The following is a 25,471-nucleotide window of genomic DNA, read 5'->3' as shown; positions in this document are numbered from 1 at the left end:
TCTGAAGATACCCCCGGATCTGCGGCGCGGGGTCTCTCCTCTTGTACCATTCCGCCTGCAATTACATTTTCATTTAGAGCAAACCTCTGAAGTCCGATAGGCAGGCCCCTTTTCATTACGCTGGCCTCCTTTTTCTTTTTTATCTAAATGGTGTGAAATGTCTCTTCATTTAGACCAATTAAAGTTGAAAAAGACTGCGCTGTAATGAATTATCATACAAATTATTTACTTAGTGGCAGAATCTGTCTCCCGTCTCGACGTCCTCTCCGCGGACGGAAAACGTGGCGGGAGTCCACAATGGACCCGCTTTGAAAGTGAAACTTCCCTCCAAACGGCGCCGACTTCGCCGAGGTTACGTTTATCTCAACACATGGACCATCTGAGGAAAAAAGGGAATTCTGTGTCATCGCCGTGGCGTTTTTTCTCCCTTTTTTTTCAGATATTTAATTTCAAGAGATGTCTAAGCTCTTCTTAATTAAGGACAAGCTTATGGTTTCAAATTAACTCGTTTAATTGAGGGGCCCTGCTTCTCGTCTGGGAAGGCGGTGTGGAGAATGTCTGCTGGCTGACACATAAACACTGGAAGAGTTCACAACTATCACAGCAGCGCCATCCGCACCTCTGGGAGCGCCGCGCCGCATCGCGTCGCCACGCCGCTCTCCATTAGCGTCTCACAAGCAGAGCCGCCGCTCGCCGCGGATTCTCCCGCCGCCGTTCGCGTTCGCAGCCGGCTTGTTTTCCAACAGACGGGATAATGGGGGCAGGAATGAAATGCTATATTTTCCTCTCTGTGTTTCGTTTTCTTCGGCCCGTCGCCGTGGGGAAAGCTGGAGGATTTGAAGCCACTTGTCACCATGGAGACAGAAGCGAGGGCTTCATGCCAGAGTGGGTCTGGAGAAACCCACAAGATGAAGGGGCAGCAAAAAACAAAAACAAGGGGGGATGTTAGTTTGTTCCCCTACGGAGGAATATTAGGGCCAAGTTAGGAAAATAAAATAAATAAAATTACCAGAATAAAGCTGCGTGAGAATAAATTCATAATAATAGGAGAGTAAAGTCGTCGTTTTACAAGAATAAAGTCATGTTACAATTTTATTCTTTAAATATATGACTATTTTCATATTACAACTTTATTCATATGTTATTACTGCTGTATTTTTGTTTGACAATATGACTAATCTTTAAATATTAACTTTATTCTCGTGTTATTGCAACTTTATTCACGTAAGATTTTATTCTTGTAATGTGATTCTCGTAATATTACGACTTTATTCAATTCAAAAATACTTTATTAATCCCAAAGGGAAGTTTAATGTTGTTGCAGTTCATCAAGATGCTTCAAGGAGCCACTGAAGATGTCCTGAAGCAGTCTGTACCGCACCGACCTGAAGAAGTCTCTGACTGAAGACACTCTGCCTTCCCAAGAAGGCATGGTCAGGATTGTTGATTGATTTATCAGGCTGTTGAGCCTTATACTCCAAATATTACTTTATTCCCGTTCTCGTGGTTTTATTTTTTTAATTTTCTTAGCATGGACATAATCCGTTGTCATACCTACATTCATCCAGGTACATTTCAAAATAAGAGCATCAACATAAATATCGCAGTTCCAGTAGCTTACAGTAGAAATTTTCCTGAGATTTTCCAGGAGTATGAAGGGCTAAATGTTTACATTAAAAAATAAAATGATTTTTTCTTACTGAAATAACGTGAAGCTGCCATAAGTATTTAAAAACCAACAAAAGATCCATATTTGAAAAGAAGATAATGCTACATGAACCAGCCTGGAGTCAAAGAAATCGTACCCTGAACTTCTCAGTTTCCTGTTAAACTTCCCGTTTGTTTCTGATAGATCGCTGATCAGAACGAGCCAATCAGTGATTTCTCTTTGGAAACCTCGTTTCGGTGAGCCGGCCGCGACTCGGAAATAAAAACTTCCCACCTAAATAACGGCTTTTAAGCTCCTCAGAGTAGTCCAACATCTGTAAGACGGGTCACTTTCACGAGGTGTCAAACTGTTGCTAAACTCACCAGGCAATAGGCTTAAGTACTCCATGATTTGCACTAATTGGTATGAAATCGCCCACGGAGGCTGAGAGCAGCTACCGCTCTGCGTTGCTGCGCCTGCTCTGTGTCAGCGGCGATTCCTTCTGACAGCCTGGAAACACAAACATGAAATCACGGCGATGACCGCCCACCTCGGCGCAGACGTCCCGGGTTCGAAACCGGAATGGAAACGATTCTCTGTCGCGCTGAAGCTGTAGAGATCCAAAGGTTTAGCTGCTCCCAGAGTCAAGAAACACAGAAAGGCTGCAAATTTTCTGTAGCATGAAATCGTTAATGCTCGTTTATTGTTTCTGTATGAATGTTTAAACATTCCAGGACTTGGTCATTTTTTTTCACCGATTTTGTAATCCTATGTTAGGAATGTTTGGAAGGGATTTATTTTTTCCTCATTAAACTCAATTCAAAATGTACATGTAGAAGATAAAAGATGAGAAACATAGAAATATCTTTATCCTTTAAAGAACTCAAAAAGCTGCATTTCTGCCTCTCAGTTCGTCTCATTTGTCAAATCAGTCTCAAAACTTGATTCAATTTAATCTAAATAATTAATTCAACTGGCTTATTTACAGGCGAGAAGAGATTTCTTATATTTTCAATACATTTTTTTTTAGAAAAACCAACATGGAAACAGTTTACTAACATTTGTAAGAAAATTCAGAAAGATAAAAACGTACAAGCTGCAAAAACACAAACTCTTGCCAAATTCACTTAAGAAAAACAAACTCATAAGTAGCTTCTCAGCAGGATAGGAGATTGTTTTGAGTTAATAATTACTTATTTAAGCTGATGAGATGCAGGATGTTCTCACACTTCATAGTCCAGTAGACTCTGTTTGAGTCAGACTGAAAATTGCAACATTAGTTTTATTTTCAGCTGCTGAAGTTCACTTTCTCACTGCACCGAGTCAAACTAACCAAATTAATTGGAAGACCTGTTCCCCTCCTCACCTGTGGGGGCGCTGCACCAAGAACCACTTCAGAAGAAACTGAGCGCAACTTCCTTCTTCACGAAATGGAAGCAGAAAGAGTCGGATTTTAGCGGTTGTAGGGTTTCTCTTTTGTCTTTGGTAAAAAACCATTTCTCCCACTAGCGAGCTTGTTTTGTTTCTATTTACCCAGAATGCCCTGCGCTGTAAATTATTTCAATTATGCAACATTTTTCCTTCTTTTCATCAATAATAAAAAACATTACCTTCATAAAGTCTTAATTTTAAGTTTGTCTTGTCTTACTTCAAGTGCAATAAGATATTAGCATCAAATTACGTGGTAATATTCTGGGTTTTTGCAGTGAAATGCCCATTATTTGTGGCTTTCTCCTTAATTGGTGCTAATTGCTGCTTATTACCCCAATGAAAGCGGAAACAGACTTCATGCGGACAGCAACCTCTACATACAGCTTAATTAAATAAAGGAAAGGTTAGAGCGATGCAGATCTGCACCCAGCTTTAATAAACGTGTGTTTTCATATTCAGCACTGCGAGTGGTTTTGCCTGTAAAGGCTGATGAAATCCCAGCAGGTTAATCCCAGGTGTTTTTGGTAAGTGGGTGTATCTTCAGTCCCACTGCTCCTCTCTGAACAAACGTGACGACTCCGAGTTAAATGGCCGCCTGTCGCTGGATGCTTCTGGTCTCAGAGCAGTGTCACATGTTGTGTTAAGCGGTTTGGTGACATGAGAGGAAGTTCTTTATGAAGCTGCCGGCTAGCATTACCTCCCTGTTACGTTCACACAAAAGAGGGGCTGTTTCTGCAGTATTAATAACCGAGTCTTCACCTAAAAAAAATTAATTTGAAACTATGTGTACAGTCCTGAATGGGGAGAGGGTGAAACTATTAATTAAAAGTGGAACAGGTTCTTATTTTAGTGGAAAAGTGGAGAAATTACGAGCCTTTGTTGAGGAAGGCCCAGGAGCAAAGCTTTCATTAGCCTACATGCATGGCAAAAGCAATTCATCAGCTGTAATTTTGCCTCAATGGGCAAAAAAAGAGGGATCAACCTCAGCATGCTATTTATGGAGATTTACGGAAGTCTGGGAAATGCTAATGTGATTAACATTTATCTACAACGTGTTTCGAAATGGCCCTCGTGTCCACGTTTTGCCTTTAAGATTAAGTTATTGCACTTGGTGGAGGGAAAAAAGGCGGTGATACAGAATCTGCTTTGCAGTGCAAGAGCACACAATGCTGATTTCTTCTTTTTTTTTTTTTTTTGGAGAGTTTTCTGTCACATTAGTGGGGAATTTCTCTCCCCTCCCTTCTGTCTAAATATCTCTCTTTATGTGCGTCTGTCCCCAGATGAAGGCGCGGCAAGCCGAGCGGCGCTTTTGTCCTACCGGAGTGTCTCTCTTGAAAATGTGAACTGTTCCACGGATTAGCCGAGCGCAGATTTATTTAATGCATCCTCATAGAGCATTGTTGAAATCTATTTTGGGATACGGAGCTCGCCAAGCTCTAAGCCTGGTAATATATGCCTGCTACAGTTTAAGAGAGCGGGTTCAGAGACCCACTTTATGTCGGGATCATATGGATCATACAGTCGCTGGATGTGAAAACACCAAAGGCGGCTGCTTGCACTTTCATTGTTTTTCTCGCGGGGAACACAAAAAGGCTTGTTTCTCCTTCTTCCTGCGCCTGTTTAAATATTTGATGTCCAGGAGACGCATTGTGATACGCGGCAGATAAGACGCTGCCATGCATATGCCATGAGAGGCCTCTGTTTGAGATCCGGGCTTAAGGTTTCTGAGAGGCCAACAAAGCCACGGATGGAAGAGACTGCGCTGCATTTGCATTTAAGCTGTGGATTTAGGAGCAGCGAGAGCCGAATGAATACTAATATCGCATCTCATTTAAAATGCTAAGAATTGGAAATAATAAAAACCATGTAAATAAGATCAAGACACACTTTTTCTGCTGTAAATAAATTACGGTTTGTGTAAATTTTAAAAGAAGTGGACTAATGTTTTACAAAAACTAAACTGAGACGGACTTATTGCAACAAAGAAAAGAAAACCGAGTACTATTTTACGAACCATTATGGTTGGTTATACCCTATTCAAAGACTCAGTACGGTAAAGAAAGATATCCTTTGCTCATAAGCAATTTTTGGTGGACGATAAATTGTCCCAGAAGTTATCGCGATAAACGATAATGTTTTGAAACAATTTTCAAGAAATAGTGAAAATGCAAGATCCTCAAACTTTAAATTGAAATAAACATTTAACACTGGAACAGAAAGACAATTTAAATATGCAAAATAAATAAAACAACAGAAACAACAAACAAAATGAACTATGAAGTCTCTGAAAACAAAACAAAATTGTCCAAAGCACCAGACTGAAGACTTATCATCCAGTTTTTGTAGAAAAACAATAAATCAGTCAAATGGAAATTATTCAGCTCGTTTTAGATCATTAATCGATTAATTGATTTATTAATTGATTTCTTCTTTAAGTTTGCTGTAAACATTTTGTCTCAAACTCAATTTTAACTCTATTTATATAAAACTCTACATTACTGATGTGTCCCAGTCTCAAACCTCAGGCTGTGACTACACTTCCCAGCATGCCTTGGAGGTGGGTGAGGGATGGGGGGCGAGTTTTGGACCGGTTCTCGTTGCAGTGAGTGTGACAGAGAGTGACACAAAAGAGGAGAGCCGGGGGGTGCGCAGGAGTGGGGGAGACGGCGCCGGACAAAAGAGAAGACATGGGCTTTGCACGGCGGACACGATAAAGCCAGGAGCATTATCGTCACTGTGAAAGACGGGGGCCATACTTCAAACGGGATTTTCTCTCCATGACAGGATACTCCGCTGACGCAGAGCAAATAGCTCTCTGTAGCTGCAGAATATGGCTGCAGGGCCTCTAGCTCTCTTTTAGACCTTCAACAAACCACCAAATAGTGATAAGATCTGGTAGGAAAGGACATGATGGCGCGGTAGACGGCTACAGATAAGTAAATACAGCAGCGGCGAAGATGGACTCCATGTTATTCTGAAGAAAATTTTTAAAAAACATGAAGTTTACATGTGATTACGTCACACATTTGAATACACCAAAAAATAAATAAATAGGCAGAATCTTTTTGTGAAGTGACGGCAGACATAAGTTAATATCATACAATGTAAATGTGCACAAGCTAGCTAAAGCAAGCTAATTTTCTTCTGGATTTCTTTCAGACAGTTGTTATTGTAAAATGAGCTGAATGGGAAAAAAGGTTTTCCAAAATGATTAATACGTTAACATTTGTGATAGATATATAACAGCATTTTATATAAGGGATGTTTCTCCATTAAAAAAAACAATACAATGAAACAAAATAAACTAAATACATGAATTAGCTTGCATTTTAATACACAGTATAATATCCAGATATTAAAAATATGATTTAATAAGTTAACATGTAGCATAATATCCACATGTGGAAAACAACTGTTCAGATATTAATACAGACACATCGTAGTGTGTGATGTCACACGTGTACGATCCCGGCCCCGGCTGCCTGCTGGAGCCAAAAAGCTGCTCGCTAACGATGACCAGCATTGATTTTAGCTGACAAGTTGTCAATGTAACGCACTAAATCTTAAATGTTTAAGTGACGTACAAAAGAAAAATGGATGCAATCCTTTGCTACTAATTGTCAACACTATGACAAATAGATAAAAATGTCAGGAAAATGTTGTAATTAGAAAAAAACAGTGAGGGTGAGAGAAGTAGCTCAGTTATGCTAGCTTGACTTTGACAATAGTAACATGTAGATGTGCTGCAGAATTCTCTGCCTTTAGGTTCAGTAATACAATAAAAAAAAGGCGTAAACACCTAAACACCAACTCTGCCAGACCCTCAGTAGAGCAGGTGTCTAAATTAGCTAATCAACCACGAGTCTGCGCGTAGAGTAGCTGACACAGACTGCGAAGAAAGAGAAGAATATGATTTGTTTTTCATTTCGGTTTAATTTCGTTATTATTCTACCGCAGCAACGCGGCAACAAACAGCGTGTAAAAGAATCGTCTTTTTGCCCTCCAGCGCATGTTATATCTGTTGTTCTGTTTATTTTTTTTTGGATATTTAAAATGTCTTTCAGTTCCTGTGTTAAATATTCATTAAAATTCAAAGTTTATTGATCAGTGAGAATATGTTCTTTAGGGCTGTTGTAAACGATTATTTTAGTAATCGAGTAATCTATAGATTTTTCTTACGATTAATCGAGTAATCGGATAAAAACAATTATGAAATAAAATATTGGTAAATCTTCCATAACACCAGTGTTACTATCGGATATCAACATCAGTCTATTTTTTCCACATTTGTGCTTCCCTACCAGTTACTTTTTTGTAGACCGGGGGAGCAACACGGGATATTTACGGCTCCTCCGTTCAGAAACTCATCTACCAGCCATGTTCCGCCTCCCGTTTGTTCAGACCGGGATGATATAAGTTTATTGTGCGGTTCGTCCGTAAAGCTGCTCTTACCCTGTAAGCATCAACCTCAGCCGCCCGCCGTGTTCGTCTCTCCGCTCACTGTAGAAATCCTCCTCAGCTTCTTCCGCCGTTCAACCAGCAGCTCGGAGCAGAAAGGCTGCCGAACTCCCGGCATCGCGCCGGTCATTTTAAGGATGTTTATTGGTCCCACAAAAACGATGAAAACCCGGAATTATCACCAATCAGTAAAATCCCCGCGGGCCGAACTGGAAGATTGGACGTTATGCCGCTAACAGTCAACAACTCAGAGGCGGAAGTCAGAGCTCCGCGCAACGCAAATAATGTTCCGGCTGAAACACGGTGCGCTAAATGATAAAACATAAATTAACGAAGCTTCGAGGCAGGTCAATTTTCCTCGAGGAATTTTAATAATCGAGGTACTCGAATCACTCGAGGAATCGTTTCAGCCCTCATGTTCTTACATAATTACCATTATATTACTTGAAAATTGTCTCAACAATAAAAAACAACATTATCATTTATCGCAATCACTTCTGGGACAATTTGATATGATGACGGGTCTAATAATAAGTTCAAAATACTTTCATAACATATTAACATGACAAACAAATACAAATTTTTCCTCAATAAAATGCTAAAATTTTCACTAAGGAAATCAAAACCCAAACTTTTGAGGCACAATTGAGAAACTATAACACAAAAAATAAAATTTCAAGTGTGAATCTGAAACTAGAGTTTCACTGCCGATCCGATACTGAAACCAACTTGGTACTGATATTTATTGTACGAAACACGATAGACATTTCTTATTTTACATTAAATAGAAGGGTTTATCTATGAAGATACACATTTTATATGCAAAATCAATTAAATTTAATCACAAAAAATGTTAAAATCACATTTTTATTTGTGAAACATGCAAAATTTCACACACGAGCAAATCAAAACTAAACCCTATGAGGTAGAGTTGAGACACTATCATACAAAAACAAAATAAAAATTCAAGTGGGGAATCTGAACTAAAGTTTTGCTAGTATAAATTCAATATTGAAACCAACTTGGTATTGATATTTATTGTACAAAGCACAAACATAACATAGGTTTTTATCTATCAAGGTAGACATTTTAAAAGCAAAAAAATGTTAAAAATGTCCACTTAAGAACACACTGATGATAAAATTCACATGAAATGTCCATGTTTTTGTTCCATTTGGGCAGAAAGCACGCAGAACAAAAATATCCAACTGACTTTAAAGGGCGACTGAATCCTTTTCTTGCCACAGAAGAGGCATTAAGCTTTACAAATATGACTCTTGCAAGGAAGCCACGGGGTTCAAACAATTAGTCTGTGATTATTATTACTTCTGTTGTTATTACTAGTCCCAGCAGCCGGGCTGTTATGCTAACCCCGGACGCAGCCCATACTGCTAATCCTCGGCCCTTCTCTAACCTTCACCTTTACTCTCTTAATCAACATCATATTTCGGAGCAAGTGGGCAAAATATTTACGTGTTATCGCTCGGTGAGAATTTGCCCTCGTTCTGGGAATTCTCCGCTCAAGTTGTTTGCAAGCTTGTATACATTTCTGTGTGTGTGTGTGTGTGTGTGTGTGTGTGTGTGTGTGTGTGTGTGTGTGTGTGTGTGTGTGTGTTATTCTGGTCAGGCTCCTCTGTTGGTTTTTCATCCTTTTGTCCAAGTTGAAAGTCGCAGTGTCATTAAGGTCCTAATAAATTTGGAGGAAGAAAGGCTCCCATTGTGGATGGGCTGCCGTGGGTGGTGGAATCCTGACTTTATGTAGCTCTGTCTCTCACATTATGGTGTCACCGACTAATATGAGTTTAGGCCTGGCCTTAGAAGTGTGTTTGAAAATAGCAGACAGAAAGACAGCTGTACTGTAACCACAACTAGACAAGTTTATATCCCAGACTTGGTAAGAAAAAGCTTCTTCTTTTATTCCTTTTTAATTCAATATTCAACCCATCTGGCCTCAATTCGGAGAAGTTTTGATCCAACGGCAAATAGAAACTGGACAGCCAGATAAAGGAAAAGCACGAAAACACCAAAGCTAGCAAACACCAGAGTGAGACAAAGATATTTCCTATGCAAAGCTCGCACACAATGTCATGTGTGATAGCGGCGAATCCCGTCCAAGTCACACGCAGGGGGGAAGAGGAGGGGAGACAGAAATGAGGTCGACTGCCTGCATCTTCCAGCGATCCACCCCCCCCCCCCCCTCGGTTAGCTTTGATTCTGCTTATCCACTATCTCACCATATAGCAAGGGACACAAAGCAGATTTCAGCTTTGGGCTAATCTCATTAAGAAACTCTAACCACCCCTCTGAGTGGTGGGGGGGCAGAAAGCCCGACTCATTCTGCCCCACGCCAGGGCCCGGCTCAGGGAGGCAGGTGTAATGTTACATAATTAGCCTCTAAACGGTAAAAAGGAGATTATTGCAAATGGCCTACTAGCCAGCACATGCACTGGACCTCGTCCCCGAAGACTCTGCAGTCGGGTGGAGCTGGAAGCATCTCCGGAGAATTGATGTGTTAAAAAATTAAAAAAAGATAAACAGGTTATTTGCTGGTTGGTTCGTGACCCGCTGGTAATTTGGCCCACTTTAACAATTTATTTTTTGTTTTTAGTAGAAGATAGCATATTATTTTAACTGCTAAAGCTACTGGGTAAATTGTAACGCACTAAAGAGGGTACATGCAGGTGTCACCGACTCAAAGACTTTTGTAAGATTTTTTTTAAGAGCTTCAGGGATGAAATTAAAGACCTAAATCACAAGAGACATACAAAAAAAAAAAAAACTCAGACACCAAAACTGTAAAAATTCTGTGCTTCTCTTGCTGGCAAATTTAGTTTGCATTTGGCTTTTTAGCTATAGCTAACTCTAGAGCAGTAGTTCTTAACCTGGGTTCGGTCGAACCCCAGGGGTTCGGTGAGTCGGTCTCAGGGGTTCGGCGGAGCCTCTGCTGCGGAGGTAAAGACACACTTGTGTAAAGTCGTGATGACGCCCCGCTTTGCCATCACTGGCTGCAGAGGATAATGTTACATTGCTTAGCCAATCAGAGGATCACATTACATTGCTTAGCCAATCAGAGGATCACGTTACATTGCTTAGCCAATCAGAGGATCACGTTACATTGCTTAGCCAATCAGAGGATCACGTTACATTGCTTAGCCAATCAGAGGATCAGGTTACATTGCCGAGCCAATCAGAGGATCACGTTACATTGCTTAGCCAATCAGAGGATCACGTTACATTGCTGAGCCAATCAGAGGATCACGTTACATTGCTTAGCCAATCAGAGGATCACGTTACATTGCTGAGCCAATCAGAGCTGCGGAGGAGCCTGATTGAAGGAGCTCCTCTCTCAGCATGGATTTGAACTTGTGTCTTTAATTACTTCAGCAAAACTCAGTTTTTACCAAATTCTATAGTCTAAATCTGCTTCATAGTCGCATCTTTTCGGTGTTGCTACTGCCTCTAGTGGCGTGGGGGTGGTTACACAGCTAATATAATTACATTACCACATCAGAATACCGCAAAGTATTTTGTGTGTTGGCCGGGGTGGTGGGGGGGTTAAGAAGGGTTCGGTGAATGCGCATATGAAACTGGGGGGTTTGGTACCTCAAAAAAGGTTAAGAACCACTGATCTAGAGTTAACTATAGCTCTCTATAGTGGAAGATAGAGAGCCGCCTGCTCTCCATCTTCTATAGCTATCAAAAAGCTACAAATAGCTTCTATGTGCTCTCTAACTACAGCCAGAGAGCACATTGCTGAGCTATATACTCTGTCCTCCTCTGTGTTTCCATCGCTATGGTAACGGCTACCTTCAGTTGTAATCAAGACAAAAGATAAACTCGGATGACTTTCTCTACATCTAATTGGAACATCAGTGCCGATAGAAGACTGATTTTGTAACTGTCTTTATGTGATTCTGAAGGTTCAGGCTAACTATTTAGCGACAAGCTACATAAGTAGTTTTTCATCGTTAAGACATTTTTCCTATTTTAAGTGAAAAGATCTACCATTTTTATCTATATTGAAAAATTATTGACTTAAAAACAGTTAAATCTATCTTGTATAAAAGTTACTTTTAATTTAGTCTCGTCTTATTAAAAGTGTACTAAAATATTTTAACTAGAAATTAAACAAAAATATTAGGTAAGATTTTGTGTTTTTGAAGTGCTCTGTGACTTCAGTAGACTTCTGGCCAAACACTTTTTTACTCTCACCTTTTCCTGGATAGATACTTTTAACTTTTTCTTGAGTAACTTTATTCTGAAGTATTTCTACTTTTACTTGAGTAAAATTTCTGGATTCTCTACTCGCTGAGTGAAGAACAAAAATCCACCAGACACAGACACACACCTGCAGTTTCTGTTCAAGTTTCATCAGATTTTCATTGACAGAAACTGATTTGGAAACTTTTCCTGATTTTGATATTTTGTATTTATATGAATTATTGTCATTTTGGTCCTTAAAATACCAACATTTCCACTTAACTTTACATTTTGGTCCATCAGATGATGTAATTTTAAAATATTAAATGATAATTTAATATCATTTAATGCTTGAGTAGATTGTTTTATGAAATAGTATTTTACTCTTACCTTTACTTTGATGGCTACTTTTAACTTTCACTTGAGTGAAAATGTGTTGAAGTAACTTTTACATGAGTGATATATTTTGGCTACTCTGCCCACTACTTACCAAGCAGAAATATTTCTATTAATACATGCTGAGTGATGCTTAAGGTGTCCGTGCTGATAGTCCCATCACCAAACTGCACATCTGCAGCCAAGTCGTCTGCAGGATCATCTGCAGAAGAATTGATGGGGACGTCCTGATCCAGGGATCAGACACCTAGTCCCTCAAAACCTCCAGACCGGACCAGCATGTCAGATTGTTGCCATATGCGGCACGGCGCACCACTCAGCCGGTGACAGTGATCGACTACTACCACACCACAAACATTACTGTCAGAGTTCAAACACTGAAAGGAGCCCAAATGAAGGATTTCTGCAGCGCATCTCGGCGCAGTACCCCCATACTGTCCGGCACGAACGCTAATTAGAGAAACAGATGATCTGAGAGACTCGGAGGGCAGAGCCGGTTGGGACAAAGGGAAAAGAGTGGCGGCGCTCTTTTGTTGCCTCCGCAGACACACTGAAGCATCGGCTTGTTGTTACATGAAGTTGTATAACAAATGAGGCTGGGCGCTTTGAACTGGCTGACCACACAGGCCTGGAAGAGTCACTATAGGAGCCCAACATGTGGCAGCAATAAGATGGACCCGCCCTCTGTGAGACATGTGGGAGACGCGGCATTCCAGAGGAGCTCATTAAAGCTGCAAAACAAACCCCAAAACACTGCACACAGTCAAAGAAAACCCCGGAATAACGAGGGACGCCACGGCGAAATGTCCCCCCCGCTAATAACTGCTCCGTTAATTATCCGGTTTTACGTTTTCTATCATCAGAATCCCTGAAATTTTGATGTTTTTCGCATTTACAGTGGCTTTTATTGAGCATACAGATGTGGTTTGAGCGTTTGAACCTGTTTGTTCCATAAGTCTGCGCTCTGTCTGTTTAAGTTGGCTATAAACAGACTGTAGCTCTTCCTACAGTCACACGAGCAGAAAGGGCGGGTTTACTTTCTTCCCTCCTCATTGTTATAGTAAAATGTGACATGATATCCAGTCTGTGTACACGGCTTCACAACATGAGGCGCTGCATTACGAGGATCCCGGAGTGGGGTTTTTTTTGATAAAAAGTCAAGAAAAAGGAAGAAATGCCCACCGGGGAGGCAGTCTCCGCGCTGCAGCAGCAGCAGCAGACATCTGGCATGATTATTTTCAGCTCTTCAGCTAATCCTCTCTAAATGTAAACTGAAGAAAAATGTGCCAAATGGCTTGAGAGCAAGAGCTGAATTTTGGACTTGTGGAAGATTTAAATGAGTTTTATAGAAATGTTCGAGGCATTATTGGAAAACACAGTGAGACAATTGTAATTAGTTTTCAGCCTGTCACATTTATAATCATTATCCCACTTTTTAGACATGCCAATTTCTGACTCCTGTTAACCGCTGCAGCTGTGGAGAAGCCACATAACATAGAGCAGTTTATTTATTTTTTATTCACGTCTTGACGTGCTTTCATCTGCGGCGCTGGGCGTTAGATGCTTGATATGTCGCGCTGCGAGTCGTGTGTGTAACGCCATTCAGAGGTGGCCCAGTAAAGAGCTAATCTACTTGTCAGGGTTGACTGCCAAGCATATCAGCCCACACACTTCACAATATGACTTTATTCATACAGTAGATCTGAGACGCTGACTGTCTCTGCCCACCACAACACAACGCTCAACGCCTACCGCTCACAAACAAAGCGACCTGACAGCGCGGGCCGCCGCCAGCGAGCTGCAGCAGACGACTTCACCTGGATGAGACGCCGCACCGAAGGATTCGCACCACTTCAACTTTGGCATTGGGGTTTTATGGGGTAAATAAACGGAAAGTTGTCAAACTGAAGGCCCGCGGGCCAAATGCGGCCCTCTGGAATATTATGTTAGCAGCTTTTATCTGTATACTGCTAAGTTACATCAGTCAGTCCTCAATCAAAATCACATAATTCACTGTAAAAATACAAAATCTAATCAAGTAGTTTTAGTTTTTAGATGAAATATTTTACTATACTTGAAATATGACAAACTAACTGACAAATAACTTTTTAGCAATAAATGGAGGCTTATTTTACCAAACCAAACCAACTTTATTTATAAAGCACTTTAAAACAACCACAGCTGATACAAAGTGCTGAACATTAAAACACAACATAATAAAAAATAAGATAAAAACTTAGTTTAAAAACAAAAACATACAATTTAAAACTGCATCCCGCTGGTGTTGAAAGCCAAGTAAAATAGACGGGTTTTAAGACGAACTTTAAAAATTGTAAGTAAATAATTTCAGTAACACTTTATTTGAAGGGGGGTGAATAAGACTGTCATAACACTTTAATAAACATGTCATAACACCTGTCATAAGCCTTCATGAATATTTATGACTGTTGTCATAAAGCACAATTCAGTAAATTATGACACTTTTAATACAAAGTTGACATTATTCAAAATGTCTTTATGACAACTTGACATTAACCAAAAAATCATCCCTGTTTAAACTTTACCTTTAATAACATAAAGTTACCTAATTTTTAAAGTGCAATCAGTAATACTTTTATAACACATTTATATCAGTAATGATTTATTGGTTAATGTCAAGTTGTCATAACAAAGACATTTTCAATAATGTCAATTTTGTATTAAAGTGTTATAATTTACCGAATGACGCTTTATGACAACAGTTATAAATATTCATGAAGGCTTATTCATGTTCATGACATGTTATGACACGTTTATGACAGGAGTTATGACATGTTTATGATAGTGTCATAACAGTCTTATTCACCCACCTTCAAATAAAGTGTTACCAAAATTTCTTTATATTGATGAAGAAGTGCTAGTTCTATTAGCAGAAACATTAACTGATAATGAAAATGAAATAACTTTTTTTTATCAATATTGAGGAATTATTTACTTAAATCAAGCTCCTATATCTTGCTAAAAAGTTACTTGTAAATTATTTTATGTCTTAATTTTAAGTCTGCTATTTCCACTAGAAACTGGACCAAAAATCCTTGGAAAGATTTTGTATGTTTGCATGCAGAACAGGGTAAAGTATTTCCAGTAATGATGCATAGTGTTTGCTACAGCAGCAGATAGAAAACGCTGCTAGAACAACAAAGATTGTGCACAAACAAGAGATCTCACTTTGACACAAACTGCAGGTTTGTACTTTTTTGGTCAAAACGCGCGACTACAATTAGTTTGTTGTAAAGCTACTCATGAAAGTAATTTCTCTCCAAAGAGCTACTCCAGTAACTGTAACTAGTTAGTACCCAACTCTGCATTTGAGTTGCAGCCACTGCAAAAACAAAAAATCTTATCAAGTATTTTTGGTCTCGTGTCCAAATATCTTAGTTCACTTGAAATAAGACAAACTAACTTACAAGTAACTTTTCAGCAAAATATAGGAGGTTACTTTCAGTCAATTTCTTAATATTAATGAAAAAGTTCTAGTTCCACCTGCAGATTATTTCACTTATAATAAGACATTTTCTCATGTTAAAGGTTAAATACTAATAGCTTTTTTTTAAATCAATATTAAGGAATTATTTACTTAAACCAAGCTCCTGTTTCTTGGTGTTTTAAGTTACGTATATGTTAGTTTTGTCTTATTTCAAGTATTCTAGAGATATTTGCGGTAGAAACTTGATCAAAAATACTTAGTATCTCCTGTAACTTTTAAAAAACTGTCATTAAGATTTGAGTCTCAGATTACAAGACCAGGTCAAGCACTGAGGGAACAAGTCGAGTCTGAAGTGTTTTATTTTTCCGACATACGAGTTCGGAGTCAAACATGCTAGCCTGGCGCTAACCTAGCATGAGAAATGGCTCATGATTTTACGTGCTAGCCTGGCGCTAACCTAGCGTGAGAAATGGCTCATGATTTTACGTGCTAGCCTGGCGCTAACCTAGCATGAGAAATGGCTCATGATTTTACGTGCTAGCCTGGCGCTAACCTAGCATGAGAAATGGCTCATGATTTTACGTGCTAGCCTGGCGCTAACCTAGCATGAGAAATGGCTCATGATTTTACGTGCTAGCCTGGCGCTAACCTAGCATGAGAAATGGCTCATGATTTTACGTGCTAGCCTGGCGCTAACCTAGCATGAGAAATGGCTCATGATTTTACGTGCTAGCCTGGCGCTAACCTAGCATGAGAAATGGCTCATGATTTTACGTGCTAGCCTGGCGCTAACCTAGCATGAGAAATGGCTCATGATTTTACGTGCTAGCCTGGCGCTAACCTAGCGGGAGAAATGGCTCATGATTTTTAACCAAAAACAAAAGAGAAATCCTCCAAACGCTAAAATCTGATGCCACTCCTTTTCTGTTTACATTTGAAGAAGAAGCAGCAGAGATATTTCCACTAAACAAAAACACTTGATTATATGTTGCATTGTATTTTTGAGGTGCAAGGCCAGAAATGTGCTCTGAGTTTAGTTTTTAGTGAAGGAATCAAACAGCTGCAGCACAGAGGACATTTACAGTCAATGCCAAAGCTACAGAAACACAAATTCTTCTTGTGACTCTGATAAATGTGGTGATAGCCTCCAAACCTGAACAACTGCCTGTCACAGAGAGACGTGTCTGATCCGACAGCGCAATATAAACGGCGGGCATGATTGACGGACTCCGAACGGCGGAGCCTGGTGGGCATCCCATAAATCTCTCTCTCGACGGTGACCTCAGTCCGAGGCACGTCGTAAATCCACATAAACAATACGGGAACATCAAAACGCACGCAATATCGCAAATACGCTTAATGTGAAAGTGAGTGCAGGTCAGATTGGCAGAGTTCATAAAAACATTCAGACTAATCTGATGGGCAATTATTTAGAAAGCAATAACTCGCCGATAAAGCAGAAAGGAGCCATCTGTAGCCGATTAAAGCCTCACGACTTTAAGGTGGGATGTCAGGCTTCGGCCTAATGTAACACGGGGTCTTCCTGACCCAGCTATCCGCAGACACACTGCGATGATAATCTCAGCTCCATACCATAAACCAGTAAAGCTGTCACCCGACCGGCGGCTGCCAGGTGGAAGAAACATCAGACCGAATCTGTAGCAAGACAAAACGGAAATAAAAACGTCTCAAAGTTCACAAAGGCGAAGCTATTCAAATAAACCAATAAATAAATGAGTGTTTAAATGTGTGAGCCTCAGGGCGAAGACGGGATCCTGTCTGCCAAGTCTCGGTTTGCAGAGCGGAGCGGCAGAACCGGATCCGAACGGGACGAGTAACCGCTCAGAAAATCAACCGAGCAGCGTCCAGTTCTGGACCTGAAGGGGTTTAAAGGCGAAGCATCAGTAAAACCGAAGCATGAAAACTGGGATTAATGCTGAGATTATACATTAATGTGTGTTTTTAGGTTTGATTACTCAAGTTTTCCTGTAGTTCTTTATGGTTTTCTATGTGCTGAGCTAATATTAGCAGGAAATATTAGCAAAACTGCAAAAACACAAAGTATTACCAAAGTATTTATCTGCAATACATGCAACTGTCCCTGAAACTTGAAATTTCAAGTCCTTTGGAGTTTTTTTCCAACAATAACATTAAATTAATAGCTGATATAACCAGAAAAGATCAGCTACGCTGCAAAATAACAACAAAATGTTGTCTAGTTTCCAGTGCAGATATCTCACTACACTTATAATGAGACAAAACTAACGGAATATATAGGAGCTTATTTAAGTCAATAATTCTTTAATATCAATAAAGTAACAAAAAAAAAGGCAATTTTGGCTTAAAATAACCTCTTATAACTTATTGAAAAGTAACTTACAAGTTAGTTTCATCTAGTTTCAAGTATAATAAGATATTTGTGCTACAAACTAGACCAAAATACTTGGAAGAATTTGGTGTTTTGCAGTGTTTATTTGAGTATTTTACTTTTGTACTCTGCTACATATTACACATAAGTTTATGGAAAACTATTCAGATTAAAATTTCTGTGTATATAAAATAACTGCTGTTATTAAATGTGCAGTTTAGCATTTTAAGTAATTTGATGAAAACATCAAAAAGAAAAAAAAACTATTGTACATTTTATAAATGTTGCAGTTTTATCAGATCCAGACGGTTAAATCCTCCTAAAACCAGCTTTTAAGAATTAATTGTAGTTGTATGCTGCATAATTCAGTTTAAATAAGTAATTAAAAGCCCAGAACGAGGCGTATGGGAGCGTATGTCTCCTGGTCGGTGGACTGAAGAGGAAAAGCTGCAGATCTGAAGGAACCTGAGAGCAAAACCTGAATCACTTTCAATCTGTGTTCTGAACTGATGGCGATGAAAATAAGACTCAGACACAAAAAAGACACTTGTCTGCAGATTAATGTCCTGAATGGAGGCTTGTTAGGAGCTCTCAGTCGCCGGCCTCACATTGTGCCTCCGCCCTCATCTGAGACTAATGCTGCAAAGACCCTGGAGCCGCTGCGGGCCGAGCCGCACAAACGGGTCGCTAAGAAAACAAGAACACGCAAAAACACGAGATCTGACCAAATATCTGCTGAAAATATCTTATTACACCTAAAACAAGATTAAAACAACCAACAAGTGACTTTTCAGCAAAACGTAGAAACTAGTTTTCAGTAAATAATTCTTAAATTATAATAAAAAAGTTACTTTTTTTTCCATATTATAAAAAAAATCTGTAACTAGTTTTTTAAGAATTACAGAATAAAACAAGTCAGTTTATCTTGCTGAAAAGTTACTTTTATCTTAAAGCAGCAGTTTGTAACTTTTATGAAAATATATTTAAACTGTCACCATGTTGTGATATGAGGCAGATAATCTGTGGAAAAACTGAACTCCCAGTGCCAACTAGAAACAACCCATCAGATACAGGAGGCGGGGTTTGGCGCTGTCAATCATATCAGTGTGCACGCTGCTTATCCCTCTGCTATGATTCAGCTAGTGCAGCCTGCCACGAATGCTAAGGCTAGTTAGCACAGCCACCAGTTATGGCTGATTAACGGTTTTCCTGTAACGTTCATTAGAAGCGTGTTAACAAGGATGATTGACAGCGATAAGATCCGCCCCCGGGCTCTGATTGGTTGTTTTTGGTCGGGTTGGCAATAGCAGCTCAGGGAGGAGGTGGAGGAAGTCGATTTTCTCAGATTATCCGTCTTATATTAAACTGTCAAAGTGACAGTTTTAATAAATATTTTTAAAACATTTTTTATAAGAGTTACATGATGCAGCTTTAAATATGCAAGATATTTAAACCAGATTATACAAAAAACATAAGATGTTGTTTTTTCAGTGCAGCTGCACAGCTTTATGTTCCTTTCTCTTTTTCTTCAGAGTGTCACATTTAGGCTCTAATATTCTGCAGGAAAATGAATATATTTGTTGACTAACAGCGCGGATAAAACTCTTAAATATTCAGAATTTTTAATCTGGTTTAATATTTTCAACCGTTTTATGCAAATTGCAGTCTATTAACATAATCTCATTTGAGGATACATCCTTTTAAAGTAAAAGATTAGAACCTATTTTTTTAAGCACATATAAATCAAGTGTTACATTGAAATGGAAATGTGAAAGTCTGCAGAAAAGATGTACATTTACATATACACTTTCTTTCTTTTTTATTTTGCATTAGTGGCAAAACGAAGCTAAAACCTCCATGAGGGAAATCATCCAGCAGCTTAAACGTCTTGGCAAACATGAGCGACGGTAAACAACGGCAAATATTCCCGCTGATATTAATACTCCGGCGGCTGAGATTAAATCAAACTTTCGCTGGACACTCTACCTCCGGCCGGGTCGGTGAAAGCTTCGGCGAGATACTGAGGTGGATAAAGATGTAAGAAAGGGCCATTATGCTGCAGAGGTGGGAGTGAGAGGCCGGCTATCTGTCTCCAGTCCCTCCGCCTTCGCTCTCTGCATCTGCCTTGAACTTGTGAGGAGTTCAGCGGGACGCGGGTCCAGACGGCCCTCTGGAATGCGAGTGCGACCGCTCCGGCTCCATTTCACCGCCGCTCGCTCACCTATTCGCTTACAACCAGACTTCAACTTTATCTCCCCTTGTAACACAACATTAACTGCCAAAGAGCTGGAAATGCATTATCAGCCCTGCCTCAAAGCTTGGATTGCTTCCCTCATAAATAAGATCATTATACGAGTGGTAATCCCATTAAATAGATCATTTTGCAAATATCTAAATCCAATTAATAAAGTGTTTTCAGAGGGGGCGCAGCAAACACTGGCTTTTGCGGAGTTGACATGCTGTGACTCGGGCTCTTTGTTCTCCACTCCCTCAGTACCAAGGGTGATATTAATAAACACAACCCGGAGCCTGATTTACTCTCTGGAAGGAAACTGGGACTCGGTCCTGGCTTGTTCTGCTCAGACGAAAATTAGATCATCTGCACAATTTAATGATTTAAGGCGCAGATTGGAATCGTCATCCCGATAAATTGCTGCCTTAACTTTCTCTCAGATACACAGCCGCCTGTCTAATGTTCTTATAGGATGCCCTCCTGGAGTAATCCTCTGAAAATCCACACGAACCTTTAAGTGTTTGCCAGGCGGTTTAACAAATCAGACATTTTTGGAACTGCAGCAGACGTTTTTTACTGAATCATTACCATAAGTCATCAGTGGAAGTCACCGCTACAGCAAAAACCACTGAGATACCTTCAGCCTGAAAACCACCGGCTGCAACAAACGGAGGTATTTCTCTAAACACGGCAAAGTGAAACTGTGAAAACACAAAATCTTTAGAGTAGATTTAGTCGAGTTTTCAGCAAACCTAAAACTGGACAAAACTAACTTTTCTGTAAGATATCAGAGCTTGTCTTGGGTCAATAATTTGTACTTTTTGTCAATTTTCTAGTTTAAATACACCTGAAATAAGACAAAACTAACTAATAAGTAACTTTATATCAATATATATGACCTTAAGTAAATAATTCCTTAATATTGATGAAAGATTCCAGTTCCACTGGCAGATTATTTCATTTATAACATGGGAAAAACATCAATCTGTCAGTAGAGCAAGAACGTTTTCATCAATTTAAGGAATTAGACTTAAAACAAGCTCCGACATTTTGATGAAAAGTTACTTGTAAGTTAGTTTTGTCTTATATCAGGTGAACTAAGATATTTGATCTAGTCAAATAAAGTCGAATCTAAATGAACAGTCACTGCATCCCCACTGTGAAACACGGCGGTGGAAGTGTCATGCTGTGAAGCTCAACTCATGTTTTTTTATTACACTGTTTACATAAAGAAGTGTGATTTATGTCATTAAAATTTAAAGATATAACGCCATTTATTGAGGCTTTAACTGGACAAACAGTGGAATAAAAGTGACAATCCCAACAACACGGACAGTTTTAGGTGTTTAAACATCAATAGCTGGAATTTATCTTAATAAGTCAAAATCTTTTTCATGATGAGAAATTTATCACAATAAACTGTAAACGGTATGATAAATATCCAACCCTAGCCAGTACTACAATGTGTTAGAATGGCCTAGTCAAAGTGAAGGCCTAAATCCAATGGATAATTTGTGGAAAATCTTCAAAGAGTTTCTAAAAGTGCGACAGTTTAACCACCTTTTTAAGATTTTTATTTGTTGAAAACGTTGTATTATTTTCCTTTCATTTCCCAGTTAAGCTTTACTTTCTCTATCAGAGTGAAGTTTGCAGATAAGAGGCCTGAATTTTTCTGCAAGTCATGAAACAACATACCTACCATGACCTTTTTGTTCTCATAATTAATTACCTTCAATAAAAAGATGCCATCCTCTGCAGAGGAGGCATCGTAATCCCGACGTAGATGCCCCTGAAGTGCTTTTGTTTGTTCCACTGAACTAATAAAGTGCATAATCCGATGAAGGATCCTAAGCTGTGATTGCGCCTAAAGTGGTTGTTTCACCTTTGTGGAAAGTGTGTCAGGCATGGTAAGAATGTTTTCGTATCTTTTCATGCCTTTTAATTGTGAGCTGCTGCTGCTGTTAGGAAAACACAGCTGTGGTTAAATGAATTAGAAAGCAAAGCCCCTGGGTGATGCCAACGCTCCCGCATGCAGCGTTTATATAAGGCAGCCGCCTGTGAATGAGCGCTGCATCATTTCAATGGCTGTTTATGGTAAACAGAGGAGGAAATCAGGGTTCTCGGTGTGCCGTTTAGTGGTTAGATAAGAACAGTGTTTTCAGGGAATTGCTTTATAACTTTAGGGATGCTTCATTTCACACCTTCCTCGTTTGCTGCTGCATTTAAAACACAAAGTTGATGGCAGCAAGAGCTGAAAATAATGTTTAGATGAAAGGCAGCAGTAAGATTTGTCACCAAATGTTTAGCAGATAAACTGTACTAATAAATTGTTGCTCTCAGCTTCAGCTATAAAAAGATTTCTAACTTTATGAAAGAACAGGAACCACTGATGTTCAGATTGAAGCAGTAAAATAAACCATCATTTTAGCACCAAATCAGAAGCTGTAGATTAAAAGCTATTATCATCACAGAGCACAAACACCAAAAATAATATTATCTCTTTCTGGATTTTATGAAAATAGCCAGGAATCACACAATACAAAGACCACATAATTTGTAATAAACTTATCTTATCAGTCTAAGTAGTCCTTAAAAACTTTGAATTAGTCCCTCTAAGCCAACTATAACACTGGACATGTTTTCAATCTACGCAAGAATACTATCAAGTCAAATTACCACAATAAAAACAGTATTAAATTCCATAGTAAACAGTTTTCATTTTCTTGAAATATTTCAGCTAAAATAGTGCAAATAGACTTATCTTGTTTGGGAAAGCAAAAAAAAAAAAAAAAAGTTGTCAATGAATGCTAATATTCTGTGTATGCTAATGCTAAAACTAGCATTGAGCATGTACATACTGTAGATATATTTTCTTAATTTAGGACAAAGCACAGAAATGATCCTTCTTTTGTATATTCAAAAATAGTCACTGATGACAATCTGTCTCTAATAACTTGATTGGTTTTTATTTAGTTTAAATAGTCCTAAAAAAAAATTAAATAAATAAATAAATTAATTAATTAATTAATTAAAGCTGTAAAATAGCCGTTTACTTTTGTTTCCACCAAATTGGAAGTTGTTAACTTCAAGTAAAACACAGAAGTACTTTTGGATTTTCAGAGTCACAGCTGAAGAATTGTGCTTTAGATAATTTAAGATAATTTAGGTTTATTCAGTCTATTTTTTCCTTAAACGGCTGTGATGCAATCCTTTAGTTCAGCTAAAATGTGTAGCTAACTTGGACACTGTGGCCACAAACTAAAAGCAGTTTTAAAATGTAATTGTTTTTCTTATTTAAAAATTTATTACAAACTGTGTTAGCATACATGTTTAGATTTTATGGGAGTAAGTATTCACAAAAAAACTCCACTGTAATTGCTTTTCAGCTTAGCTAGTACCAAATGCTAAGCTATGCTAACACCCATTAAAAAAGGTTTCAACATAATTCCTTTTTGTGTATCGCAAATTATATTGTGTTTTAAGAATTTGTAAACTATATAAAACATTTATGTTTAGGTCTGTGCAGTAAACTGAGGAACTGGGATTTTAAAGCTGCTAACGTGCAATTAGGGCTGTTGTAAACGATTATTTTAGTAATCGAGTAATCTATAGATTTTTCTTACGATTAATCGAGTAATCGGATAAAAACAATTATGAAATAAAATATTGGTAAATCTTCCATAACACCAGTGTTACTATCGGATATCAACATCAGTGTATTTTTTCCACCTTTGAGCTTCCCGACCAGTTACTTTTTTGTAGACCGGGGGAGCAATACGGGATATTTACGGCTCCTCCGTTCAGAAACTCATCTACCCGCCATGTTCCGCCTCCCGTTTGTTCAGACCGGGATGATTTAAGTTTATTGTGCGGTTCGTCCGTAAAGCTGCTCTTACCCTGTAAGCATCAACCCTCAGCCGCCCGCCGTGTTCAGTCTCTCCGCTCACCTGTAGAAATCCTCCTCAGCTTCTTCCCGCCGTTCAACCAGCAGCTCCGGAGCAGAAAGGCTGCCGAACTCCCGGCATCGCGCCGGTCATTTTAAGGATGTTTATCGGTCCCACAAAAACGATGAAAACCCGGAATTATCACCAATCAGTAAAATCCCCGTGGGCCGAACTTGAAGATTGGACGTTATGCCGCTAACACGTAGCTTCCGTCAACAACTCAGAGGCGGAAGTCAGAGCTCCGCGCAACGCAAATAATGTTCCGGCTGAAACACGGTGCGCTAAATGATAAAACATAAATTAACTAAGCTTCGAGGCAAGTCAATTTTCCTCGAGGAATTTTAATAATCGAGGTACTCGAATCACTCGAGGAATCGTTTCAGCCCTATGTGCAATACAAATAAACTTTATTTGGCATGTTGCTAGGCAACAACAGTCTGTAACTCTTCTAGCCAAACTTTCTTGTCTTGTCTGATACTTTGTTTTTCTACCCTCTACACAACCTACTGCTACAAATTTAAAAGTAATGGGATTTTTCAAGCTAATTTAGCCAAACAAATTCATGCTAACTAGAGTTTTGTAGGACAATTTTTCTATAATGCTGCTACAGGCCAAGTGTCTACTCCTGTGTTTACTTTGTCATACTTGTTAAAAGTGGAGGAAATCTCTATAATTTATCCAATTTGCTCCATCCTGGGAAGTATCAGCATTAATATTTTACTTCATTTGAAAGAGGAAGACAAAAAAAACGAGGGCTGACGTTGAGCCAGTCCACTGCTGTTCCTGCCTGCTTTTTTTCCTTCCATTTAATCTGCGGTTTTCTACTGAAGAGGAGAAAAGCGAGAACAGTGGAAAGAAGGAGATGTCAAGACTGAGGGCGGCCACCCCCCTCACGGGGTCAAACTCAAGGGGTTAATACCTGGTGTCCGACACTGCACATAAACTCCGCTGAGCTCATCACACTAATTAAACAGACACACATCCTCCCGGAGCTCCGATGGCCAATCGCTGCCAGCTAAAAAAGCAGTCCATTCATGGAGGTTGGCAGGGTTTGCATGTAGGGTGGGCTGCAGAAATGCTACCTGCCCTTCCTCGGTTTGATTAATGCGAAGAACAATGGTGCTCTTGTGGCCCGTCAGCCTCACTCCACTTGGTTCTGGTTCAGCGCTCGAAGAGAGGGGACTGCATGTCCCAAACTCATGCCCCCTAAACGTACCAGCGCCGAGCTTTACAACTTCGTGACGGACGCCGTCCCTCAGCCCGTTCATCGTACAGGATCACAATATGACTCCCAGTTATTTAATTATTGCCTCTAGTATTTATTTAC

At 39.3% G+C, this 25,471-nt stretch overlaps 1 long non-coding RNA gene across 9 annotated transcripts in view; it reads right to left on the bottom strand.

Annotated features, from left to right (window-relative positions):
• Positions 1-25,471, bottom strand: part of LOC103477130 (uncharacterized) — a 111,250-nt gene that overhangs the window by 80,342 nt on the left and 5,437 nt on the right. The gene's annotated exons all lie outside the window — the stretch shown is intronic.

This window comes from Poecilia reticulata, chromosome 15 (genome assembly GCF_904066995.2).
Source record: "Poecilia reticulata chromosome 15, P_reticulata-male-v2, whole genome shotgun sequence".
NCBI lineage: Eukaryota > Metazoa > Chordata > Actinopteri > Cyprinodontiformes > Poeciliidae > Poecilia > Poecilia reticulata.
Note: the sequence above shows the minus strand (reverse complement) of the source record. Positions and strands in the feature narration are given on the sequence as shown.